The sequence below is a fragment of the Hyla sarda genome, chromosome 4, assembly GCF_029499605.1.
Source record: "Hyla sarda isolate aHylSar1 chromosome 4, aHylSar1.hap1, whole genome shotgun sequence".
Lineage (NCBI taxonomy): Eukaryota > Metazoa > Chordata > Amphibia > Anura > Hylidae > Hyla > Hyla sarda.
This window is the reverse complement of record NC_079192.1, coordinates 384,550,345-384,577,563: the sequence shown is the minus strand read 5'-3', so window position 1 is coordinate 384,577,563 and position 27,219 is coordinate 384,550,345. Positions and strand designations below refer to the sequence as shown.

The 27,219-nt window shown below is 46.3% G+C and overlaps 1 protein-coding gene across 1 annotated transcript in view; it reads left to right on the top strand.

The window, feature by feature from the left end:
• Window positions 1–10,896: 10,896 nt before the first annotated feature.
• CANX (calnexin) overlaps window positions 10,897–27,219 on the top strand; it is a 52,264-nt gene continuing 35,941 nt past the window's right edge. Inside the window, exon 1 of the mRNA XM_056517019.1 lies at window positions 10,897–11,056. The gene's annotated coding sequence lies outside the window, so the exon portion shown is untranslated. The remainder of the gene's footprint in view (window positions 11,057–27,219) is intronic.

Below are 27,219 nucleotides of genomic sequence, written 5' to 3'. Positions count from 1 at the left end.
ACTGATTTGTCAGTGTCTGAGTGATCAAAACTTTTGATATGTCTCCATTTTTTTTCCAAGGACAGTGTCCAGTGAAGCATGACCAACACATCAGGATTAGAGGGGTGTAAACAAACCACTGGTGTCTTTAGATGCTTAGAATGGTTTCTTCATGCTTACTACATCTTAGCAACCATGTTATTGTGTAACTGAAGGAAGTCATTATCTGAGTCCAAAGGCAAGCTTAATTTATTCTAAGGCTCCTGGAGCATTTTTTTGCAAACCAATGTCCGACATGTCACATGTTCTGCTCATGCCGCTCATGCCTGCTCCGTAACAAGCTGTGTGCTGTTCTCGGAGGCTGCAAATAACATGTGACTTACCCTGAAGGGATGAAGTCTTATTTTGAGATTGTGTTCAGGTCTTGGATGACTGAGACTCATACAGTGGCGTTGGGCCACCATCTGCCTGCATCCCCCGAGGCTAGTCTACTAAAAATCACATTATTACTGCTAAGAGCTGGTTATTACATCTGACTAAAAGCTTGAGATTTGTAGATATGCTGCACAGAGCAGCTTTACAATGTCTTTGCTAAAGGGTTAGATACTGTATGCAGTGGTATAGCCATGGGGGTGCAGGGGGTTTAGTCACACCTGTCACCATATGCCTGGGGAACCACAGTATCCTCTTCTACAATAAGTTCACTACTGGTGTGTGGAGGCAATGGTATAGCAGTATAAAGGTACAATTGGTCATATTTATAGTGTATGGATGCTATACAGCAAGACAACAGTAGCAGCCCCCGCACTGCCCTTTAGTGTCATGTAGTGCAACATATCTGCAGAACAATGTTTCAGCAATTGAACCTGTAATCAGCTGGAAAACTCCTTTATAAGGAATGTGTGAGTAGGTTTAAGCTACCAAAACTGCTGACAGCCCATTAAGTTGCCGGGAAAGGGAGGGGAATCATGCCTTAAAGGGGTACTCCGCTGCTGAAATAATTGTTCCAAACGCTGGAGCCGGCGCCGGGAGCTTGTGACATCATAGCTCCGCCCCAAACCCTCAATGCAAGTATATGGGAGGTGGCGTGACGGCTGCCATGCCCCCTCCTATAGACTTGCATTGAGGAGGTGGGGCATGACGTCATGAGGGACGGAGATATGACATCATCACAAGCTCCTGGTGCCGGCTCCAGCATTCGGAACAGTTTGTTCCAAATGCTGAACAGCAGAGTACCCCTTTAAGTCTGTCATGCAGCTTGCATGACCAAGATAAATGCCGCCCAGTAAGAGAGCGCTTCTTCCATATACAAACCTGTCTGGATTGTGTGCTATCCCGACACCATCCCTCATGGCTCTAGCAGTCTTCTAATTGGAAGCTACAGCTCTTAATCATATATGATGCAGGTGGGGCCAGGGGCGACTCAATGCTGGGAGCTCTATGCACTGAAGAAGAGCCCATCCCTTGAGGTAGTGGAAGTGGGGGCATAAAACAGAGTTTATGATGGTTATGCAAGCTCCCTTTCCAAGAACTAAGTAATGATTCTACATATTGAAGCTTCAGATGACATAAAACAGCCCATTGGCCGTACCTGTGCATGTCCATTTCCCATCGGTTTGCTATGTAACGATTTAAATGGATACTCCGGTGGAAAACAAATGTTTTCAAATATATTAATTGGTGCCAGAAAATTATACAGATTTGTTAACTACATCTGTTTAAAAATCTTACGCCTTCCAGTACTTATCAGATGCTGTATTCTTCAGAGGAAGTTGTGTAGTTATTTCCAGTCTGACCACTGTGCTCTCTGCTGACACCTCTGTCCATGTCAGGAACTGTCCAAGGTTTGCTAAGGGGATTTGCTTCTACTCTGGACAGTTCCTGACATGGACAGAGGTGTCAGCAGAGAGCACAGTGGCCAGACTGGAAAGAACTACACAACTTCCTCTTAAGAATATAGCAGCTGAATTTGAAATTGATATAATTTTACAAATCTGTATAACTTGGCACCAGTTGATTTGAAAACATTTGGTTTCCACCAGAGTACCCCTTTAATAAACAAAACTTATAAGGATTCTGGGGAGTGCAGAAGGATTTCTCTTTCTATATGGAATCATTCCACTGTTCTTTCTGATGTCTTTATTGGGATATAAGCAGTATTGTTGGCTCAAAACTACTGACCGATTCCCTTTAAAGGAGCCAGAATTAACTTATCCCACAGGATAGGGTATAAGCAGCTGATTGCGGGGGTCTGACTAAATGGGACCCCATCCTGCTCAGTCAGGAGCATGTGTCATCTACCTCTAGTTGGGCATGCGCTCCATTGAAATGAATGGAGCGTGGGCCTGACTGAGCGGGATGGGGTCCCATTCAGGAGATCGGGGGGGGGGGGGGTCAGCGGTCGGACCCCCAGCGATCAGCTACTTATCCTCTTCTGTGAATAGGGGATAGGTTAACTCTGGCTGCAGTTCTCCTTTAAGGTTTTACACATTGGGGTGTTTGAGAAAAGGATCCTTATATTAAACCACTAATATCTGCATTGGGTTTTCAGAGAAAAAGAATTACAACATTTTCTTTTATAATGCTTATACAGCACCAACAAAGATTGTGTAATGTACATTAGTCCGTCACTAGGGTCTCACAATCTCTGTCTCAAACAATCATGCACTAAGCAAACACAAATTGAATGATCGGCCTCAACCCACAAATGTATGTGTTTGGGGGGTCTCCTGTCTCTCCGTGTCACATGATGTTGGGGGAAAGAAGAATCAGTAATGGTGAATTTCAATGTCTGATCCTTTTGTTCTCCCTTGAGTTAAAGTAGTATTCTAATTTCAGACTTTTACAGCATATCCATAAATGTCTAATAGATGCAGGTCACCACTCTAGGACCCGTACCTATTTCTGAAGTCTGGTTACGGCATATGGAGGTGACGGGGATAGCGGAAACAGACAATTAATACAGATAATTGATATGATTCTTTTTGTCCACATATTAGAAAAGGTACTCCCAATATTTCTACGGTAAATAACACTGGACCACACCAAAATATATTTTCTTTGTATAAGTTGTGAATAGAACATCATTTTTAGTTGTCACCTTAAATACTGAAGGCAACGGATAGTGCCCACCCATTACTCTGTTTCTAAGTACTATGTATTGGTTACTTCATAGATACAATAGGTCCTGTATTCTATGTGGTGTTTGTTTACTAAGTTTGACACCATGGGGAATACACATTGGCCCTTATTTACTATTCTAAACCCGACTTGTTTTGTCGGTTTTTTTTGGCGCATCTTTGTCTGCGACACGATGCAACATTTTTTCCCGACGGACCCGATGTGGATTCTCCCAAACCCGAAAAAGGGGCGTAACCCGACATTTCTGAACTTTCCCATGTATTAATAAAGGTTTCCAACCCGAATTTGTTCAATTGTTGTGGATTTTTTTCCCGACAACTCAGAGGAGTTGGAAACCAAAACCAACAAAAACCACGTGCGACAAACAGGATGCGACATAATAATAAATACCAGGGGAAAAAAGCAGTCGGGTAAGAAAGCAACATAGACTTACAACCCGATTTTCTAAGTAAATGAGGCCCATTCTGTTGGTCACTTGTGTTGTTTAAAGGGGTACTCCGCCCCTGGCATCTTATCCCCTATCCAAAGGATAGAGGATAAGATGTTAGATTGCCGCGGTCCCGCTGCTGGGGACCCCGGGGATCGCCGCTGCGGCACCCCCCCCCATCATTACTGCACAGAGCGAGTTCGCTCTGTGCGTAATGACGGGCAATACAGGGGCCGGAGCAGCGTGAAGTCATGGCTCCGCCCCTCATGACATCACGGCCCGTCCCCTTAATACAAGTCTATGGCAGGGGGCGTGACAACAGCCACGCCCCCTCCCATAGACTTGTGTTGACTGGGGCAGGCCGTGACGTCACCAGGGGCGGAGCCATGACGTAACTAGGCTCCGGCCCCTGTATTGCCCGTCATTACGCACAGAGCGAACTCGCTCTGCGCAGTAATGATAGCGGGGTGCTGCAGCAGCGATCCCCGGGGTCCCCAACAGCGGGACCCTGGCGATCTGACATCTTATCCCCTATCCTTTGGATAGGGGATAAGATGTCTAGGGGCGGAGTACCCCTTTAAGGAGAATTTCAGCTTGCATAGCTGGGGTCCAGAAGACTTACTCACCATTCAATGGGATTTTTGTTTTAGGGAATGTTCCTAGGGAGAACAAAAAAACACTATGGGGCAGATATAATAAGAATGTTGTTTCTAACAAAATATCTTAATAAGATGCAACAATACACTATAATGTATGTCAGTTTCTGAAGGACACGTGTCCCCCAATAAGCCCCACCCACTGCCAAATAAAAATAAAAAAATGGCGGGGGGGGGGGGGGGGGGCAGAATTATAATAGATGTTGCCAGTGCAACAAAGTTCTGCATAGTTACAAGAAACTTTTTTTTGTTTGTTAAATCTCATTTTTGTATAATTAAAAGAGACAATTGAAATATATAGAACATGCGTATCAAGCTACATCTGAGAGCAAAAGAAAAGTTTACACTGATGGTTGTAAAGTACAGGGTAAATAAAGGAGATATCCAGTGCTAAAATAAACTTATCCCCTATCCTAAGGATAAGGGATAAGTTTAAGATCGCGGGGGGTCCGACCGCTGGAGCCCCCCGCGATCTCCTGTACGGGGCCCCGTCAGACAGTGGGAAGGGGGCGTGTTGACCACCGCATGAAGCGGCGCCTGACACACACCCTCAATACAACTCTATGGCAGAGCCAAAGTGCTGCCTTCGGCAATCTCCGGCTCTGCCATAGCGATGTATTGAGGGGGCGTGTCGACCGCCACTTCGTGTGGTGATCAACACCCGGTATCTGGCCAGCGAGCCGGGACCCTGTACAGGAGATCGTGGGGGGCCCCAGCGGTCGGACGCCCCGCGATCTGAAACTTATCCCTTATCCTTAGGATAGGGGATCAGTTTTACAGCACTGGAATACCCCTTTAACCCCTTAAGGACCAGGCCAATTTTCACTGTAGGACCAGAGCGTTTTTTGCACATCTGACCACTGTCGTTACTTGCATCCTTTTTTTTCATTACTTGCATCCTTTTTTGGTGAAAAATCCCAAAATTTCATGAAAATTTTGCATTTTTCTAACTTTGAAGCTCTCTGCTTGTAAGGAAAATGGATATTCCAAATAAATTTTATTTTTATTCACAAATACAATATGTCCTCTTTATGTTGGCATCATAAAATGGATATATTTTTACTTTTTGAAAAAATTTGAGGGCTTCAAAGTAGAGCAGCAATTTTCAAAAATGTCATGAAAATTGCAAAATCTGAAGGGACAGATGTTACAGAACTACAACTCCCAGCATGCCTGGGCAGTGTAGGCATGCTGAGAGTTGTAGTTTGGCAACATCTGGAGGGCTACAGTTTGGGCACCACTGTAACAGTGGTCCCCAAACTGTGACCCTCCAGATGTTGCAAAACTACAACTCCCAGCATGCCCAGACAGCCTTTGGCTGTCTGGGCATGCTGGGAGTTGCAGTTTGGCCATCCTAGTGGTTGCCACAGTAAAGATCACTTTACTTTCACTTTCATTCCCCCCCCCCCCCCCACGTCGCTTCCCTACCTGAGCCAGGATCCAGCAGTCTGCAGCGACGATCAGCTGCTCCCAGGCATCTTCTCCTGCAGGTACCGACCTCCAACTTCTCCCCATGTTCCTCGTGACATCCAGGGGTGGGGAGAATTGGGGGTTGCCATGGCAACCCACTGTCTCTTGCTCTGCCATTGGTCAGAATCAGTTCTGACCAATGGCAAGGGATAGGAGGAGATCGCACCACTGCGACCTCACTCCTACCCTGCAAGATGATCTGGGCTGTCACTGACAGGTCAGATCATCACTATTTTCAGAATTTTCATAATAGCAGAAAATCGCATGTCTGAATTGACATGCGATTTTATGCGATCGCTGACATGGGGGGGGGGGGTCTCAGGACCCCCCTCGCCGTTTGCCTCGGACGCCTGCTGAACAATTTCAGCAGGCGTCCGGTTTCGCAACCCGCCCGGCGTGCGGCGGGATGCGAAATTCCCACGGACGCATGAGTACGTACCTGGTCCTTAAGACCCAGGGCGCAGGGACGTACTCATACGTGCCTGGTCCTTAAGGGGTTAAAAAAGGACAGCGCACAATGATAGCCTTGGTATTCATATCAAAGAAAACATAATACAAATTTACTTACATAAAAAGACACACTATATATCCAAGTTTTATCTACGCATTACAAAAGTTCTCATTGATTCCAATTGTGACATGGCAGATGTCTAGGTAGTAGTCTAGTTCTGTCCAGGCACTTGCCAGCATATCCTCAGATTTGAAAATGGAGACAAGCGCAACACTGGTGAATGAGGTGTGGCCTATCAACATTCCGGTAGAGTTCAATTCAGGTATTCGCAAACAACTAAATGGAAATGTAGTGGTGCATCCAGGGCTGCCATGAGACATTTTGGGGCCACTTCACAGCTCCAGATCTGGGCCCCTCCAGGACCGCTATCTTCCCTATCAGCTATGTAAAAAATATTTTAAAACACAGGGCAAAAAAAACAGGAGCCTTTAGTTTAAAGAGTACCTGTCATCAACCCATATTTTCTAAATTAACTCAGATTATATTCCCTAATTACTCCTAACGCCCCTCCTGTCCTTAAATAAATTTCCGAACATTAACCCCTTAAGGACCGGGGTTTTTTCCGTTTTTACATTTTCGTTTTTTGCTCCTTGCCTTTAAAAAATCATAACTCTTTAAATTTTGCACCTAAAAATCCATATGATGGCTTATTTTTTGTGCCACCAATTCTACTTTGTAATGACGTCAGTCATTTTGCCCAAAAATCTACGGTGAAATGGAAAAAAAAATCATTGTGCAACAAAATTGAAAAAAAAAAACGCTGTTTTGTAACTTTTGGGGGCTTCCGTTTCTACGTAGTACATTTTTCGGTAAAAATGACACCTGATATTTATTCTGTAGGTCCATACAATTAAAATGATATCCTACTTATATAGGTTTGATTTTGTCGTACTTCTGGAAAAAATCATAACTTCATGCAAGAAAATTAATACGTTTAAAATTGTCATTTCTGACCCCTATAACTTTTTAATTTTTCTGTGTATGGGGCGGTATGAGGGCTCTTTTTTGCGCCGTGATCTGAAGTTTTTAACGGTACCATTTTTGCATTGATAGGACTTATTGATCGCTTTTTATTCATTTTTTCATTATATAAAAAGTGACCAAAAATACGCTATTTTGGACTTTGGAATTTTTTTGCGCGCACGCCATTGACCGTGCGGTTTAATTAACGATATATCTTTATAATTCGGACATTTCTGCATGCGGCGATACCATATATGTTTATTTTTATTTACACTGGTTTTTTTTTATGGGAAAAGTGGGGTGATTCAAACTTTTAATAGGGGAGGTGTTAAATGATCTTTATTCACTTTTTTTCCCACTTTTTTTTGCAATGTTATAGCTCCCATAGGGACCTATAACACTGCACACACTGATCTTTATCATTGATCACTGGTTTCTCATAAGAAACCAGTGATCGATGATTCTGCCGATTGACTGCTCATACCTGGATCTCAGGCACTGAGCAGTCATTCGGCGATCGGACAGCGAGGAGGCAGGTAGGGGCCCTCCCGCTGTCCTGTCAGCTGTTCGGGATGCCGCGATTTCGCTGCAGCTATCCCGAACAGCCCACTGAGCTAACCGGCATGGTTTCAGTTTCACCGAGTTCACAAAGTTGAACGCTGCGTCTAAAGGGTTAATAGCACGGGGCACAGTGATCAGTGCCGCATGCTATTAGCCACGGGTCCCGGCCGTTGTTAGAGGCCGGGCCCGACCCCGTGGCCCCGCGGTATAGATCAGGAGCGGACACATGACGTTCCAGTACGTCATGTGTCCTTAAGGGATTAAAAAGCTCTGTCTCTGTCTCATACCTTTCCCCTTGCTCACATGGTGTGAGCTCCCGGCAGGAGAAAGAGGGTGTTCCCCAGCAGGGGCGATGTCACTGAGAGCTTCGACTTCTGCAAGTCCGGGTGGAGTCCAAACTAACTGTTTGACTTGCTGCAGGGAACAGAACAGAGCCCCTAGTGGCCGTTTTTTCAATCACATTAAAAACATATAAAGGTTGCGAATTTTAATAGTAAGTAAATAGCAAAAGTGTCTTATAATTACATGAGGAAAAATACAGTATATTAAAAGTTTGTCCGTGTCTGATTTCCATGCAGATCATGGTGCCCATAAGGTTACAAATTTATCATGTGCAGTATCTTCCCATCTTGAGAGATCTAATTGACTTTACCTATCCACAAGGATTTAACGGGTGTATTAGGTTATAGCCAGTTAAGAGGAATTGACAATTTGGTTGATGAAATTAAAGGGGTACTCCAGTGGAAAACAATTTTTTTTAATCAACTGGTTCCAGAAAATTAAACAGATTTGTAAATTACTTCTGTTAAAAAAATCTTAATCCTTCCAATACCTATCAGCTGCTGTATGCTCCAGAGGAAGTTAAGTTGTTCTTTTCTGTCTGACCACAGTGCTCTCTGCTGACACCTCAGTCCATATCAGGAACTGTCCAGAGCAGGAGCAAATCCTATCCTAAGGATAGGGGATAAGTTTCAGAACACGGGGGGTCTAACCGCTGGGGCCCCCCGCGATCTCCTGAACGAGGCCCCGGCAGCCCACGGGAAGGGGGCGTGTTGACCACCGCACAAAGCAGCACCTCAATACAACTCCATGGCAGAACCAAAGTGCTGCCTTCGGCAATCTCCGGCTCTGCCAATAGCGATGTATTGAGGGGATGTGTCAGACGCCGCTTTGTGCGGTGGTCAAACTGTCCAGAGCAGGAGCAAATCCCATAGCAAACCTTTCCTGCTCTGGACAGTTCCTAACACGGGCAGAGGTGGCAGCATAGAGCACTGTGGTCAGACAGAAAAGAAGGGTATCATGTATTTATCTTGTTTCATAATATGGAGATATTCCTGACAGAGCTTCATCTGAGCTCCTACCTACATAGCTACTTATCTGGCAACAGTTATCTACCTACCTACTTGTCTGCCTATTTACTTAGCTACCTACCAACATATTTACCTACTTGGGGGGGGGGGTCGCTCTACCTACTTACCTAAGGTTGTATTTAGAAGGGGACTATCTACCTGCCCTAATGGGGGACCTGCTAACCTACCTGCTTTTATAATTTGGGACACCAAGGGGGCTATTATTACAGTTTGGGGCTAATAGATGGGGAGACTGTGTAAAGAGGGCGGGGGCACTGGAATAATTATAAGATGTTTCTTCTGCAGATGCTGAAGAAATGAAGTTTTGGCTGGTAGAAGCCGACATGGCGGTCTGAGCCGGCTGGGGAAGAAAAGGAAAGAGAGGACAACGCCGATCAGAGAAGCCGTCACTTGTGAGAAACTTATTATAACTGTGTGTGTGTATGTATATATATATATATATATATATATATACACAGTGACCCCCCCCCCCCCCCCCGACCTACGATGATCAGAGGCCATCGCATGTTGAAGGCAGCATCAACCTACGATGCTTTTGTATGTCGGGGCCATCGCATAAACGGCTATCCGGCACCCCTGACTGCTTCAGCTGCCACCGGATAGCCGTTTACGGTGCCCCGTGTGGTCTACTGACGATCACTTACCTGTCCTCGGGGCTCCGGCGCGTCCTCTTCGGGATCCCCTGCATTGTCGGCGCTCTCCATCGTCGTCATCACGTTGCTGCGCACGCCATCCCATCATCCAATAGGAGCGGCGTGCGTAGCTACGTGATGGCGGCGATGGAGAGCGAGGATGCCGGGGAAGCAGAGGCCTTGCCGGAGCATCGGGGACGCGGCGATAGTGATGGAAGGCGACATTCCGGGCAGTGGTGATGAGCGGTGACGGTCCGGAGCGGCAGGGACAGGTGAGTACAACTTCCTCTACCAGTGGTCTTCAACCTGAAGACCTCCAGATGTTGCAAAACTACAACTCCCAGCATGCCTGACAGCCGTTGGCTGTCCGGGCATGCTGGGTGTTGTAGTTTTGCAACATCTGGAGGTGCACAGGTTGTAGACCACTGTCCTATACTTTACATTGCACAGATCCCTCAACATACGATGGTTTCAACAAACAATGGTCCATTTGGAACGGATTACCATGGTATGTTGAGGGACCACTGTATATATATATATATATATATATATATTACTGTGTGATGTGACGTTTTTGGGGGTAGTAGGGCATCGCAGCGGGGGTGGGGGGAGCTGTTTCATATACACTGTGTGCACTAATCCTAGTGTTTCCCAACCAGTGTGCCTTCAGCTGGCGCAAAACTACAAATCCCAGCATGCCTACTAAAACTCCTTCACAATGCTTGGTAGGTTTGTGTCACAGAACACACAAAAAAAAAAAGCTCCCCAAAACGTCATTTCATTTTCAGCAGAAAACGTCTTGTGTAACAGCAGACAAGCCGTGCCCGAACACCCCACAATCCTCCATTGCAGCTGTGCAGACCTTTGTACCACAACACACGGCGCTCGCTGCTCGCTTCGTTACACCCGGTCACGTGACCAGTGAATGAATGGATTATTATTAGGTCTCCTCTTTACTATTTCACTTCCTCTTCCCTCGGAGCGGCCGACTTTGGACCTCAGCCAATCGGTGTTCTCCATCTGCAATCCCTCTCAACCAATCACAGTGATCCACGAAGAGAAGGTCCTGGAAGGTCTCCGCCCAGGAGATGATTGGCATCCACTCTAGCCAATGATAATCCGGCATCGCTCTTTAGCCTCGCCCCTTACGCTTCGCTTAGCCAATAGGAAAACGAGTGCCGGGCGTGGCCAGTGTGGGGGTTCGGCGGGGCCGCGTCCTACCTTTTAGTGAGTGGCTCCTCCCCCTCTGCTTCACTCCCGGTCGGGCACGTGACGGAACGGTTGGTGCAGCGGCGGCAGCTGGCAAGTGTGTGTGAGGAGGAGGAGGGGAGAACCGCTTCCCCACGGTGAGTGGACCCAATGGTGGTGAGGGGGTAATGGAGGCGGCGGGTGAGGGCCCTGGGCCGTCTGACTCAGGGATACACCGGCTGAGCCCATTCTGTCATATGACTAGGCCTCACATAGTGTCATTCATCCATATCACAGTAGGGGAGCCCCATCCCCTGACAGCCCCATAGAGCTGTATGATCCTATCTATATATCCAGTATTGCTTTGTCACTGTCCCTTTAAAACCCACCAGTTCTAACATTGTTTCCCAGTATATATATATGGCAGGCACTGTATAGGGCGGTCGCTCCTATATGTATATATGGCTAATTGTCTCCATACATTATGTAATGATCAGTATAGGAGGGGGTTGGAGCTGCTTCCTGGTGTTTGACCTCCTGTCACCTACAGGTCACATAGATCTGTACTATGTATGGGGCTTAGGTTAAAGAATGGGGGGGGGGTCAAGAACAATGGACGCTATGAGATGCAGCTACTGACCATCTAATGCTGTGTTTCCCAAGCAGAGTGCCTCCAGCTGTTGCAAAACTACATCAACCAGTAATACCCGGACAGCCAAGACTTGGTCCAGCAAAAACAATGTCGTGCAAGAACAATGGGATGCAGCCAGTGACCATCTACCACAGTGTTTCCCAAGCAGGGAGCCTCCAGCTGTTGCAAAACTACAAACTCTCATCATGCCAGGACAGCCGAAGGCTGTCCTGGCATGATGGGAGTTTGTAGTTTTGCAACAGCTGGAGGCTTCCTGCTTGGGAAACACTGATCTAATGTGGCATGGTTGTCTCCTTGCACAGATGTCGGGCCATTCCTTCACACTGGGAGTTATAGTTTTGCAACAGCTGGAGGCACCCATCTTGGGGAAACACTGATCTAATGTGGTATGGTGGTCTCCTCCTGGCACAGATGTCGGGCCATTCCTTCACGCTGGGAGTTATAGTTTTGCAACAGCTGGAGGCACCCTGCTTGGGGAAACACTTATCTAATGTGGTATGGTGGTCTCCTCCTTGCACAGATGTCGGGCCATTCCTTCATGCTGGGAGTTATAGTCTTGCAACAGCTGGAGGCACCCTGCTTGGGAATCCTTGATCTAATGTGTACGTGGGTCTCCTGGCACAGATGTCGGGCCTGTTCCTTTTTATTCTTTGGGTGCTACATTCACCAGAGGTATCTGACAGCAGCTTTCTCCCATTCAGCACACGTGCACGCTCTGCCGAACAGAATGTCCATTTGTAATTGAGAGCTGTCAGACAGACAAATGTTTAGCCTGCAGCTATTGAGACCATGTGGCTACCTACAACTCCGTGCATGGCTGTCCATGCATGCTGGGAGTTGTAGTTTTGCAACAGCTAAAGTCACACTGGTTGGAAAACACTGCTTTAGTTAGAAGGTAAAAAGCAGGGAGGTGAGTATGTTTTGGTTTTCCTGTATGTATCCCAGTGTTTCCCAACCAGGGTACCTCCAGCTGTTGCAAAACTACAACTCCCAGCATGCCCGGAATGCCTTAGGCTGTCCGGGCATGCTGGGAGTTGTAGTTTTGCAACACCTGGAGGCACCCTGGTTGGGAAACACTGATGTACTTCACATTAATGGTGTGACCACAGATTTAGCCGGATATGACGTAACCATGGGGGCAATGACTCTAGTGGTTTCCTTGGACAAAGGCCGTACAGTACCATCCTGCACCCATAGGGGGAGATTAATCAAAACCTGTGTAGAGGAAGAGTGGTGAGGTTGCCCATAGCAACCAATCAGATCTCTTCTTTCATTTTTGTAGATGCCCTTTTAAAAAAAAAAAAAAAAGATTGGTTGCTATGGGCGACTGCACCACTCTTTCTCCACAAAAGATACATTTAAAGGGGTTTTCCAGCCTAAAGCTATTCCCAGGGTAGGCCATCCATAGTTGAGTGGCAGGATGCCGACACCAATGACTTGAAATAAAATGTACAGGATCTGGAGTGCCTGTAGCACTATACCAGGTGTGGAGCTGACAGATTCCCTTTAATCTTTGGATAACCCCTTTAAATGGGGCACTATTAGACATGCTTAGTGTCAGGAGGCTTTCCCAGTATACACGCCTAGTGGAAGCCAATTACATACTGTGAGTAGTTTAATGACCACGGACGTATATTTAAGACCATGGCCGGCTCCCGATCTGTGAAGCGAGCTTCGTATCTGCGGGGGTCCCGGTTGCTATCCCGGTATTAACCCTTTAGACGCCGCAATCAAAGTTGATTGCGGCATCTAAAACGGGAGAAATCCATACCGGCTAGCTCAGCGCAGCTGTTCGGAGCCGCTGCGGTGAAATTGCGGCGTCCCGACAGCTGAGCGGACAGCGGGAGGTGCCTTACCTTCTTCGCGGCTGTCCAATTGGCGTTTGATTGCTCCAAGCCTGAAATGCAGGCTTGAGCAATCAAGCGCAGAAAACAAGGATCAATGCATTCCTATGTCAATGCATTGAGCAGTGCCTGCAATCAGTGTATGCAATGTTATAGCCACTAGAGGGGGCTATAACACTGCATAAAAAAAGTAAAAAAAAAAAAAAAAAAAAAAAAAGTAAATGTGATTTAACCCCTTCCCTAATAAAAAATCAGAATCACCCCCTTTTCCCATTTAAAAAAAAAGTAAAAATAAAAAAACAAAGATATGTGGTATCGCTGCGTGCGTAAATGTCCGAACTATAAAAATATATTGTTAATTAAACTGTGCGGTCAATGGCGTAGGCGCAAAAAAATTCCAAAATAGCGTATTTATGGTCCCTTTTTATACCATAAAAGTGATCAAAAAGTCAGATCAAAACAAAAATGGTACCGATAAAAACTTGAGATCACGGCGCAAAAAATGAACTCTCATACCGCCTCGTTCGTGGAAAAATAAAAAAGTTATAGGGGTCAGAAGATGACAATTTTAAACATATACATTTTTTGTGCATGTAGTTATGATTTTTTCCAGAAGTCCGACAAAATCAAACCTATATAAGTAGGGGATCATTTTAACCGTATCGATCTACAGAATAATAAGGTGTAATTTTAACTGAAAAACGTACTGCGTAGAAACGGAAGCCCCCAAAATTTACAAAATGGCTTTTTTTCATAAATTTTGTCTCACAATGATTTTTTTCCTGTTTCGCTGTAGATTTTTGGGTAAAATGACTGATGTTGTTACAAAGTAGAAATCGTGGCGCAAAAAATGAGCCATCATATGGATTTTTAGGTGCAAAATTGAAAGGGTTATGATTTTTAAAATGTAAGGAGGAACTAACGAAAGTGCAAAAACTGAAAAAACGCTTGGTCCTTAAGGGGTTAAACCATACCTCCAGTGATGGTCCAGGCTGATGGATATGTGTATACCGTATTTTTCGCCCTATAGGACGCAACGGCGTATAAGACGCACCCAATTTTTAGGGGCAAAATCTAAAAAAATTAAGATTTTGAACCCAATAGTGGTCTTCAACCTGCAGACCTCCAGATGTTGCAAAACCACAACTCCCAGCATGCCCGGACAGCCGTTGGCGGTCTGGGCATGCTGGGAGTTGTAGTTTTGCAACATCTGGATGTCCGCAGATTGAAGACCACTGCAGGAGGAGGTGATACTCACGTGTCCCGTCACCGCTGCCCTGGATGTTGCTCCATCGCTGTTGCCGCGTCCCCGTCGCTCCGGAACGTCTCTGCTGCCGGCCGGGTATCCTCGCTCTCTGTCGCCGCCATCACGCCGTTACGCACGCCGACGCACGTACGTGATGACGAGGAAGGAGAGCGCCGGCATACAGGGGATCCCTGAACGGAGAAGATACCGAGGAGGCAGGTAAGGTCCCCCCCGGTGTCCTGCAAGGTAATTGCCGATACCGATAATGCCCAAAATCGTGATTATCGGCCGATAATATCGGCCATACCGATAATCGGTCGATCCCTACTACAGGGACACAGTTTTCTTCATTACACTGAGATTTACCCTTTAGATGCTGCAATCTAAGTTGATTGTGGTGTCTAAATGCAGGTGCTTACAGTCTGACTTCCACCAGTCTAAGGGTACGTTCACACGAGTGGCTCCCCAGCGCGTATTACGCTGCGGATCTGCCGCCGAAGGACCGCTTCATGCTGCCTTTACAGGTGCCTGCTCGGAGCGGCAATATGCACACTGAAGCGATGTGAGAGTCGCTGCGCATGCGCGGTGTACTCGCACACATAGCGGCTGCTCCCCCTGCTGAGAGCTGCCAAGATGTGCGAGTATACTGTGCATGCACCAGGCAAATCACACATCCCAGTGTGTCCACTCGTAGTGGTGTATTACCGCTCCGAGCAGGCAGTAAAGGCACCCTGTAGGGGTCCTTCAGCGGCGGATGCGCAGCGTAATACACGTTGAGGATCCGCTTGTGTGAACGTACCCTAATATTGAAGGCCTGAACTTTTTATGTTGGCCATACCCACAGTAGGACAGTCTTATCTGTATGGGGGTGTGCAGGCTCTCCTCCGACAGATGATGTCTTTGGGTGGGGTTCAGGATCAGGAAGTAGAGCTGGGCAGTATACCGGTTCATACTGAATAGCTAATTTTTTGCGCTGCACGATATGAATTTTCCCCCATACCGCAATACCGGTTGAGCCCCTCCCCTTCGGGAATGTATTATCAGCCCAGCGCTGCGCTGTCCCCACATCGGGGAACTAATCCTATGTGACCCACCAGCACTGTTCTGCGCCCCCCCCCCCCCCCAATTAATGATCAGCCCAGCGGGGTACTACTCACAGATGTCTCCTTCAAGCACTGCCCTCCTCCTCTTTGTTGGGGACGCCGGCGCTGGAACTCTATACTGTACGCCAGTGGTCTCCAGCTGTTGCAAAACTACAACTCCCAGCATGCCCGGACAGCCAACGGCTGTCCGGGCTTGCTGGGAGTTGTAGTTTTGCAACAACTGGAGGTCTGCAGGTTGGAGACCACTGGCGTACAGTGAGTTCCAGTGCCAGCGGCCCCCAACAAAGAGGAGGAGGGCAGTGCCTGAAGGTGACTTTTGTGAGTAGTACCCGCTGGGCTGATCATTAATTGGGGGGGGCAGAACAGCGCTGGCGGGTCACATGATTTGGGGGGGTCGCTGAACACCATGTGCGGGTCACATGATTGGGGGGGGGGAAATACCGTTATATACCGCGGAACCGCCGTAAGTTAAAGAAAATATACCGTGATACACATATTTGGTCATACCACCCAGCCCTATCAGGAAGGTTTATTTTCCACATGCTACAAGCCAATATTTTTGTTCTTATAGGAGATAATTATTGCCGGAGGTGTCCTGTCAGTGTACGCTCGCATAGTATATACGGATAGAGATGAGCGAACTTACAGTAAATTCGATTCGTCACGAACTTCTCGGCTCGGCAGTTGATGACTTATCCTGCATAAATTAGTTCAGCTTTCCGGTGCTCCGGTGGGCTGGAAAAGGTGGATACAGTCCTAGGAAAGAGTCTCCTAGGAATGTATCCACCTTTTCCAGCCCACGGGAGCACCGGAAAGCTGAACTCATTTATGCAGGATAAGTCATCAACTGCCGAGCCGAGAAGTCCGTGACGAGTCAAATTTACTCTAAGTTCGCTCATCTCTATATACGGAGGCTGACGGGAGCTACTCTCGGCACTATGACTGACAGCTATTGAAGGTGTACGGACATCATAAGTCTTACTGGTTATCTACAACCAGCTGAGCTGCTCTATCTTCTCGTGTAGTAGTCCTGCCCCTGCTGACTCATTCAAAAAATAAACCCGCCGCGAAACATGGCTCATACTGATACAGTGCGGGCAAGTCCCTTTTGGGTACAGGAAAAAAAAACATGGCTGTGACCTAGATCTGATGTGGGGGTGGCACAGTGCAAAGTCTTCTCTAAAATTTACTTTTACTGTTCTTACTTTAATGTAGCGGTCTTCAAACTGTGGCCCTCCAGATGTGGCAAAACTACAACTCCCAGCATGCCCGGACAGCCAACGGCTGTCCGGGCATGCTGGGAATTGTAGTTTTGCCACATCTGTAGAGCCACAGTTTGAAGACCACTGCATTAATGTTTGCCTTATATCATTTGCGCTGATGTTTTATCCTTGGTCGCAAAAAAAAATCTAGCTTTTCAAGAGGTTGAGTAACTAAAAAAATATCCTCCTTTATAGGGGAGCAGCAGCCGTCAAGCCTCTGACACCCCTGACAGACGGCGCATTTTGTTTTCAGAATGAATGTATTATTATGCCATGTTCACACAATGAAATTTTAGTACCTAATTTCGCTGAAGAATTCCGCGCAGACAGTCTGTTGCAGCAGAGTCTCATCGATTTCTGTGAGGTTTTGCTCCACTTTGCACACGACAGAATTTCTGCAGCAGATGTTTCTGCCATGGAAATCCCGGTTCCAGAGTCCGCAGACATATCTATTCTTTCTATGGAGTCCGCAGTGAAATGCGTTGTCCTCTGAGGCGGCACATTTCCAAGCGGAATAGCTGCTGTTGGTCATTCCACTGTGTGGGCATAGCCTCATTGTCTTTGTAATACATTAAAGGGGTATTCTGAACAAAAACCATCTCATCCCCTATCCTAAGAATAGGGGATAAGATGTCTGGTCGCGGTGGGCAGCTGGGACCCCCCTGCGATTTCCCTGCAGCAACCGCATTCTATGCAGGGCTGCGTCTCCAGTTTCGTAAACCTCTGGGACTGGGGACGTGACGCCCCCTCCATTCATGTCTATGGGAGGGGGTGTGATGGCCGTCATGCGCCCTTCTATAGACATGAATGGAGGGGGCGTGACGCCACGTCCCCAGTCCCAGAGGTTTCCGAAACTGGAGATGCAGCCCTGCATAGAATGCGAGTGTTGCAGGGAGATTGCGGGCGGTCCCAGCAGAAGGCCCCCCACAATCAGACATCTTACCCCCTATCCTTTATAAGATGGTTTTGCCCAGAATACCCCTTTAACTCATTAATGACACAGGATATATATTTACGTCCTGCACTGGCTCACGCGCTATAACACAGGGTCACACGGGACCCCGCGTCATATCGGGTCGGTCCCAGTGGCTAATACAGGAAATCACCAATCAAACAGCTTACAGGACACCGGGAGGATCCCTACTAGAGATGAGCGAACTTACAGTAAATTCGATTTGTCACGAACTTCTCGGCTCGGCAGTTGATGACTTATCCTGCATAAATTAGTTCACCTTTCAGGTGCTCCGGTGGGCTGGAAAAGGTGGATACAGTCCTAGGAAAGAGTCTCCTAGGACTGTATCCACCTTTTCCAGCCCACGGGAGCACCGGAAAGCTGAACTAATTTATGCAGGAAAACCATCAACTGCCGAGCCGAGAAGTTCGTAACGAATCAAATTTACTGTAAGTTCGCTCATCTCTAGACATCACCAATCGAACAGCTTACAGGACACCGGGAGGATCCCTACCTGCCTTGGTGTCCGATCGATGAATGACTGCTTGGTGCCTGAGATCCAGACAGGAGCAGTCAAGCGCCAATAACCCTGATCAATGGCGTGTTAATAGATGCCAGTGATCAGTGTAAAAGATCAGTGTGTGCAGTGTTATAGTCCCCTATGGAAGCTAGAACACTCCAAAAAAAGTGTTAATATGTGATTTAACCCCTTCCCTAATAAAAGTTTGAATCGCCCCCCTTTTCCCATAAAAAAAAACTGTGTAAATAAAAATAAACATGTGGTATCGCTGCGTGTGGAAATGTCTGAACCATAAAAATATATTATCTAAATTGAATGGTCAATGGCGTACGCGCAAAAAAAAAATCAAAAGTAAAAAAATAACGTATTTTTGGTCACTTTTTATACCACTAAAAAAATGTATAAAGTCCGACCAAAACAAAAATGTTACCGATAAAAACTTCAGATCACGGCACAAAAAAATTGCCCTCAAGCCGAAAAATAAAAGTTATAGGAGTCAGAATAGGACATTTTAAAACTTTTTCAGTATAAATTTTCCTGCATGTAGTTATGATTTTTTGCAGAAGTACGACAAAATCAAACCTATATAAGTAGGGTATCATTTTAATCGTATGGACCTACAGAATAAAGAGAAGGTGTCATTTTTACTTAAAAATTTACTACGTAGAAATGGAAGCCCCCAAAATTACAAAATGGCGTTTTTTCTTCAATTTTGTCGCACAATTATTTTATTTTTTCAGTTTTGCTGTAGATTTTTGGGTAAAATGACTGCCGTCATTACAAAGTAGAATTGGTGGAGCAAAAAATAAGCCATAATATGGATTTTTAGGTGGAAAATTGAAAGGGTTATGATTTTTTAAAAGGTAGGGAGGAAACAAAAATGCAAAAACTGAAAAATGCTGAGTCCTTAAGGGGTTAATACATGTGTTACTCAAGTCCTCTGGAGCCACATCTAGGCGGTTCATATAGTGGGGACCTGAGCAGACTATCTCCCTAGTTGGTGTCCGTACTTCCTAATGGGGTGGTCTTCATGAAAAACCTATTTGTAAGGCTAAATTAGTGTTTTCAACTGGCAAATGTATACCCTATACATAGAATAGGGGGATGACAAGCTGCTGCTTCATGTGGTGGTCGACACGCCCCCTTCCTGTGGGCTGTCGGGGCCCCGTAAAAAGAAATCGCGGGGGGCCCCAGCGGTCGAACCCCCCCCCCCACGATCTGAAACTAATCCCCTATCCTTTGGATAGGGGATACGTTTTTCACCACTGGATATCTCCTTTTATGTATTTTTTTTGCTTTTTGCCATATTATGATTGTTTACAGGTTTGTGATACAAAGCCCCCATTATGTCTAATGCTCCGTTACATGGGTACCGTACAGAGGGACACAGGTATATAGCTGTAAGCTCATGCTGGTGACTAGAGATAAGCGAACTTACAGTAAATTTGATTCATCACAAACTTCTCGGCTCGGCAGTTGATGACTTATCCTGTATAAATTAGTTCAGCTTTCCGGTGCTCCGGTGAGCTGGAAAAGGTGGATACAGTCCTAGGAAAGAGTCTCCTAGGACTGTATCCACCTTTTCCAGCCCACGGGAGCACCTGAAAGCTGAACTAATTTATGCAGGAAAAGACATCAACTGCCGAGCCGAGAAGTTCGTGACGAATCGAATTTACTGTAAGTTCGCTCATCTCTACTGGTGACCTCTGAGAGAACATGTAAGCTCTAAACACTACAAAGGATTTTGCTGTAAATTAATCAAACAAACATAAATGTTACTATTTATTGCATTGACTTCTTGTGGAATTACCGCTGCAACTTTGGTAGCAGGTGATTTTAACATTTAAATGGGGAAAAAAAACTATTTAAAGGGGCACTCTGGTGGAAAAAAAATTTCAAATCAACTGGTGCAAGAAAGTTAAACAGATTTGTAAATTACTTCTATTTAAAAAAAAAATCTTAATCCTTCCAGTACTTATTAGCTGCTGTTTGTTTCAGAGGAAGTTCTTTTCTTTTTGAATTTCCTTTCTGTCTGACCACAGTGCTCTCTCCTGACTCCTCTGTCCAGTTTAGGAACTGTTCAGAGTAGGAGAAAATCCCCATAGCAAACCTCTCCTGCTCCGCACACTTCCTAAAATGGACAGAGATGTCGGTATGAGTGAGCAGCAGAACAGAGGAATTTGTGAGCCAAACACAGAAGCTAGACACATAAAAAAATTTAAAAAAAGACGTAAAGCATCTGCATGACCTAGTGAAAACCATATATAAAAGCAATTTTTTGTTCAGTTTTAATCAGTTTTTGTCATTTCTTTAAACCTTAATCAGACGTTAATGTTGAAAAAGGGCTTGAACTTTTTTGGAATTTTATTTTTATTTTTTTCCATTTTTGTTGTTATAGACCTGGTCACTGCAGTCATTTGTATCCTGAGGGTTGATGGTAAAAGCAGATTATCTCCTCCACTTACCTGAGCATATGTCTTACTGGGTCCTATGATCCTCTTTCACACCGAATATCTTTTCCAGGGACTTTCCTGTAATCTTATTAATGGGAAGATAAAGGAAATAGTGGAGAATCTCAAGCTGTCAGTTGTTGGTTTCCTTTTTATAGCCCTTTATTACCTTTTTCGCAAAGTAATCATGGGCGCAATACGGTCACAGTTCAGCGGCGCCTAGTCAGCAGGTTGAGGGTCAGTCAGAAACGAATCAATTCCAAGGTCGAAAGGGTCATGGAAGAATTTCTGTGGACACCTATGGCAGAAAATGAGAGCCGCTTATGGCCTGGGCTACACTACGACTTTTTGTAGCAGTACAGCAGTATTTTCTAAACAGTTGGCCTCCAGCTGTTGCAAAACTACAATTCCCAGCATGCCTGGACAGCCGTAGGCTGTCCAGGCATGCTGGGAGTTGTAGTTTTGCAACAGCTGGAGGCATACTATTTGGATAATATTGTGCTACAGACTGAGTTTTAAAGGGTTTGTGCGCTGCCCTGCAGTTCGTAGCTCCGCTCACAGCGTCCGGAAGTTCATTTGTGCGGGCTTCCATGTTCGCGGCCGCCGGGCGTGACGTCACGCCCGGCCCCTCAACGAAAGTCTATGGGAAGGGGGCGCGACCGCTGTTATGCCCCCTTCCCATAGACTTTGGTAGAGGGGGCGGGCGAGACGTCACAAAGGGGCCGGGTGTGACGTCACGCCTGGCGGCCGCGAACACGGAAGCCCGCACACAGCGTTCGGAGTAATGAACTTCCGGACACTGAGCAGAGCTCCGAACTGCAGGGCAGCGCACAACCCCTTTAAAGGGGTTATCCAGGGAAAAACTTTTATATATATATATATATATATATATATATATATATATATATATATATATATAAAAAAAAAAAATATATTCCAGAAAGTTAAACAGATTTGTAAATTACTTCTATTAAAAAATCTTAATCCTTTCAGTACTTAGGAGCTTCTGAAGTTAAGGTTGTTCTTTTCTGTCTAAGTGCTCTCTGATGACATGTGTCTCGGGAAACACCCAGTTTAGAAGCAAATGCCCATAGCAAACCTCTTCTAAACTGGGTGGTTCCCGAGACATGTGTCATCAGAGAGCACTTAGACAGAAAAGAACAACCTTAACTTCAGAAGCTCATAAGTGCTGAAAGGATTAAGATTTTTTAATAGAAGTAATTTACAAATCTGTTTAACTTTCTGGAGCCAGTTGATATATAAAGTTTTTTTCCTGGATAACCCCTGTAACTATTATGACACGTTAGCAGGATACCCATTTAAAACTCCTAACTAGGGATTGGCCGATTATCGGTTTGGGAAAATATTATCGGCTGATATTCACTATTTTGGACATTATTGAGACCACAGCCGCCGCCGACGCCGCCCCATTGCCTCCCCCATCCCCTGTTTTATAATTACCTGTTCCCGGGGTCCGCGCTACTTCTGGTTCCTGCGGCGCGCTGTGCAATGACGGGTGACTTCCTCAACGCGACGTCACCGTCAGTGCGCACAGTGACGGCTCAGGACGCCGCTGGAGCCAGAAGTAGCGCGGACCCCGGGAACAGGTAATTATAAAACTGGGGATGGGGGGAGGCAATGGGGCGGCGGTGGTTGGACTAGAGAGGACCCCAGGTCAGGCAGGGGGAGAGAAGTGTGTGATGGTGGCGGCGGTCTCTGGCCCCGCAAAAGCCACTGCAGTTCATTGATTTAAAGTGCCCGCTTTAAATCATTGATCTGCAGCGGCATCTGCGTGGGCGGGTGGGGGGAAATAGCCGATAATTTATACCGGAATATCGGTATAAGTTATCGACCTGAAAGGTCACAGATTATCGGTATCGGCCCTAAAAAAATCTATATCTGTAGATCCCTACTCCTAACAATCCCAAAGCCACTGCTAAAGCAAGCGTCCTATGTAATTTATTATAGACTCAAGTGGTGGGATTTGAACATGCATCCTGCTGCCGCAACGATATTGCAGTTACCCTTTAAGTGACTGCAGTCTTTATGATTGCATACAACTCATTGTGGTGTTTTGGGCAGCAGCTGTATATTGATAGTTAAAGGGGTATTCCAGGGAAAAACTTTTGTTTTTATATCAACTGGCTCCAGAAAGTTAAACAGATTTGTAAATCACTTCTATTAAAAAATCTTAATCCTTCCAATAATTATCAGCTGCTGAAGTTGAGTTGTTCAATTTACAGTAAAAATGACATGTTTTCTTTATTCTGTAGGTTAAAATGATACCCATGATTACTTACATTTCTTTTACTGTACCGCTTTCAAAAAATCTCAAACCTTTTAACCAAATAAGTGGTTAAAATGTTCGATGACCTAAAACTTTTAAATTTTTCCGTATAAGCGGCAATATGAGGGCTCATTTGTTGCGCCATGATCTGTCCTTTTTTTTGTAATGCCCTATTTGCATATATTAAACTCTTTTAATTTATATATTTTTTATTTTCTTGATAATATTACGTGATAAAAAAGCAGCCATTTTGGATTAGTTATTTTTTTATTTTTTTTTAATGTTTACGCCGTTCACCATACGGGATCATTAACCTATGTTAATAGTTTGGACATTTAATGCACGCGTTGATACCAAATATGTGTAATTTATTTTTTTTACACTTTCTGGGAGTAAAATGGGAAAAAGTTACTATTTACATTTTTATTGTAATTGTTAAATTATTTTTTTTTATACACTTTAATAGTCCCCATAGGGCATTAGGGCATAGCACTGATCAGTATTATCGGTCATCTTCTGCTGGTCTGCTCTATCTCGGACCAGAGCAGAAGACCCCTGGAGACAGCCGGAGGCAGGTGAGGGGACCTTTGGCCGCCATGCTCGATGATTGGATCCCCGCGGCAGAGCCGCGGGCGATCCGATCATCCATTTTAGTGACCGCACATGCTGTAATCTGTATTGATCACAGCATTTGAGGGGTTAATGGCAGACATCAGGGCGATCGCTGATGTGCGCCCTTACCGGCGGGTCCCCGACTACAGCCCGGACCTGCCGCGCATGACACAAGCACCACTCCGGGCACCAGGACGTACATTTTACATCCTATGTTGCTTAAGGGGTTAAGACAAGGTTGCGGTTTTGCACATGGTGCATATCTGTGGTACCGTCCTGTACCCCGTGTCATAGAAGCCGATCAGATTGCTGATGTAACTGGTTGCTGAGAAGTCACTGACACGTATTCGAATAATAGTTAGAAATGATTGCCTGTGTCTGGCACGCGTTCTGGAAAAGCTGCTAATTCTGCCACTTGGCTGTTTTTTGGCAGACAACAGAATTGTTCTCTTTAGTCACATGTAGATGGTAGATTAGCGGAGATCGGACTCCCCCAGGCTCAGGTCTAATGCACATGAATGTATTATAGGGCCTTGCTTGTTCTCAAGTGCTGCTGTCCAGGGATAAAAAATAAAAAAAAGCTAGATATGGCGGAAATTAGGGCTGGGCAAGTATGACCAAATGTGTGTATCACGGTATTTTTTAAACTTTTGGCGGTTCCACGGTATATAATGGTATTTCCCAAGTCCCCCGCCTCCCCCCCATCAATTATCAGCCCACATCCCCATCGGGGTAAATACTCACATATCACCCGCATGCACTGCCCTCCACGTCCTGTTTGTTGCGGTCGCTGGCGCCGACACTCTATATTGTGCGTTATTCTTATGCCCGGGCTGCAAAATGTAAACAAAAAAAACTTTAACGCACCTTCGTCGGCCTTAGGCCCCGTTCACACTACTGAATTCCCCCAGAATTTCCGGGCGGAATTCCACGGTGTGAACTTTAACATTAGTGTGAATGGGTTTCCGCGAGACCCGTTCACACTGGGGAATTTCCGCGCAAAGAAAGAACATGTTCATTCTTTGCGCGGATTCCACGAGCACTGCATAGCCATCAATGGTGACGGCTCAGTGCCCCGCGGCCCTGGCGCCGAAGCACCTACGGCGGCGGCCGCCAGGCGGAAGCTCCGCTCTCGGAATTCATCCGCGAGAATTCCGACGTGTGAACGCACCCTTGCGCTGGGGACAGGAACGTCTGAGAGTTGTCAGCCTATCACCTGCCGCAGCGATGTTCCGCCTCGGCCGGTGATAGGCTGAGCGCACTGTCATGTAAGAAGCCAGATTCTTAGATCTTAGATGACAGTGGGCTCAGCCTATCACCAGCTGAGGCCGAGGCGGAATATCGCTGCGGCCGGTGATAGGCTGACGGCTGTCTGACGTTCACGTCCCCAGCGTAAGGCCTACGTAGGTGCGTTAAAGTTTTTTTTTTTTTGTTCATCTTTTGCAGCCCGGGCATAGGGATACCACACTGTATAGACCAGTGGTCTCCAACCTGCGGACCTCCAGATGTTGCAAAACTACAACTCCCAGCATGCCCGGACAGCCAACGGCTGTCCGGGAATGCTGGGAGTTGTAGTTTTGCAACATCTGGAGATCCGCAGGTTGGAGACCACTGGTTTAGTGTCAGCGCCGGCGGCCGCAACAAACAGGACGAGGAGGGCAGTATTTGTTGTAGATCTTACCCTTTGAATTGCAATTGGCCAAATCCACTACAGAATGGGCATGTTGCAAAAATTAGGCAAAGGAACCAGTTTAGAAAGCTGTGTGCACCAATATATAGAGAGTACAGGAGGGGATACAGTAGCTGTCAGGATCTATTGAAGGTGTATGGGCATCTTTAGGCCACAGTCACACAGCAGTATTTTGTATCAGGAAGCCAAACACACAAAAAAGAATTATAATTAAAAGGATTGGTGTTTGGACCCCGTTTTGGCTGACAAATACTGATGCATAATACTGACCTAAATACCGAGGTGTAAAAATGGCCTTAGGTTGCAGCCACATGCTGCAGTAGAAATGCTGAAGATTTTCATGCGCATTTACTGCACATTTAGGGGACAAATATGCTAATATTTTAAAGTCAGAGGGGTGGGGGGGGGATTTATCAAAACCTTGTGCAGAGGAAGATTGGAGCAGTTGCCCATAACAACCAATCAGATCGCTTCTTTTATGTTTCCGAGCTGGTTGTTATGGGCACTTTTCCTCTGCGCAGGTTTTGATAAATCTTTCCCAGTGTATTTCAGTTCTGCAGTTGCGCATTTTGCTGCAGATCCCAATGTTATTTGCAGCAAAACCTGCAACGTCTGTTGATTTATTGCAGAGTTAGCGTTCTTTGAATGAGGAAATAAATCCAGACGATTGGACAATACAGTTGACGTGCTGTGTATTTACAGTGTGCTCTGTAGTTCAGGTTCTGCTCTTTTTGCAGTGTGCGTGGGGAAGATTTTTGAAAACACCTCTACTTTGCTTCTACTGCAGACCTTGCAGGTTTTCTGCATGGAAATTGCAGGCAGAAAACCTGCAGTGAATTTGCCACATGGACCTTTAGGGTGCGTTCCCACTAGGGATCAACCAATATCGTTTTTTTAGGGCCGATAATCGGTGGAGGTTAGGGACGATATTCCGGTATAAGTTATCAGCTATTTATCCCCCCGCGACACAGCTGCAGATCATTGATTTAAAGCGGGCGCTTTAAATCAATGAACTTCTGTGGCTTTTGCGGTGCCATAGACCACCGCCACCACCTGCTTCTGTCCCCCTGCCGGTCCGGGGGTCCTGAGTCCTATCACCACAGCCCCCACCCACCGCCGCACCGCTCCGCGTCGCACCCCCCACCGCACCGCCCGGCCCCATTGCTTCTCCCATCCCCGGTTTTATAATTACCTGTTCCCGGGGTCCACTCTACATCTGGCTCCGGTGGCGTCCTCCTGAGCTGTCACTGTGCGCACTGACGGTGACGTCACGTTGCATCACGTCACTCGTCATTGCGCACAGCGTAACGCAGGACACAGCAGGAGCCAGAAGTAGCATGGACCCCGGGAACAGGTAATTATAAAACCGGGGATGGGGGAGGCAATGGGGCCGGGGCGGTGCGGTGGGGGGTGCGACGCGGTGCGGGGCATTATCAGCAAGGTAATTACCGATAATGCCCAAAATCGTGATTATTGGCCAAACCGATAATCGGTCGATCCCTAGTTCCCACCTTGCGTATACGCAGCGTATTTCATGCTGCGCAAAGTTTGCGGCAGCAGCAGGAAATATGCTGCGTATCCCTCCCTCACTATACTCACAAGGCTTTCCGGCGGCAGTCCTCTGTGTGCAGTAAGTTTTAGAGGTGGGGCCCTGTGCCGGTGTGACTGTGACGTGCGGCTCCGCCTCCAAAATTCGCTGCGCA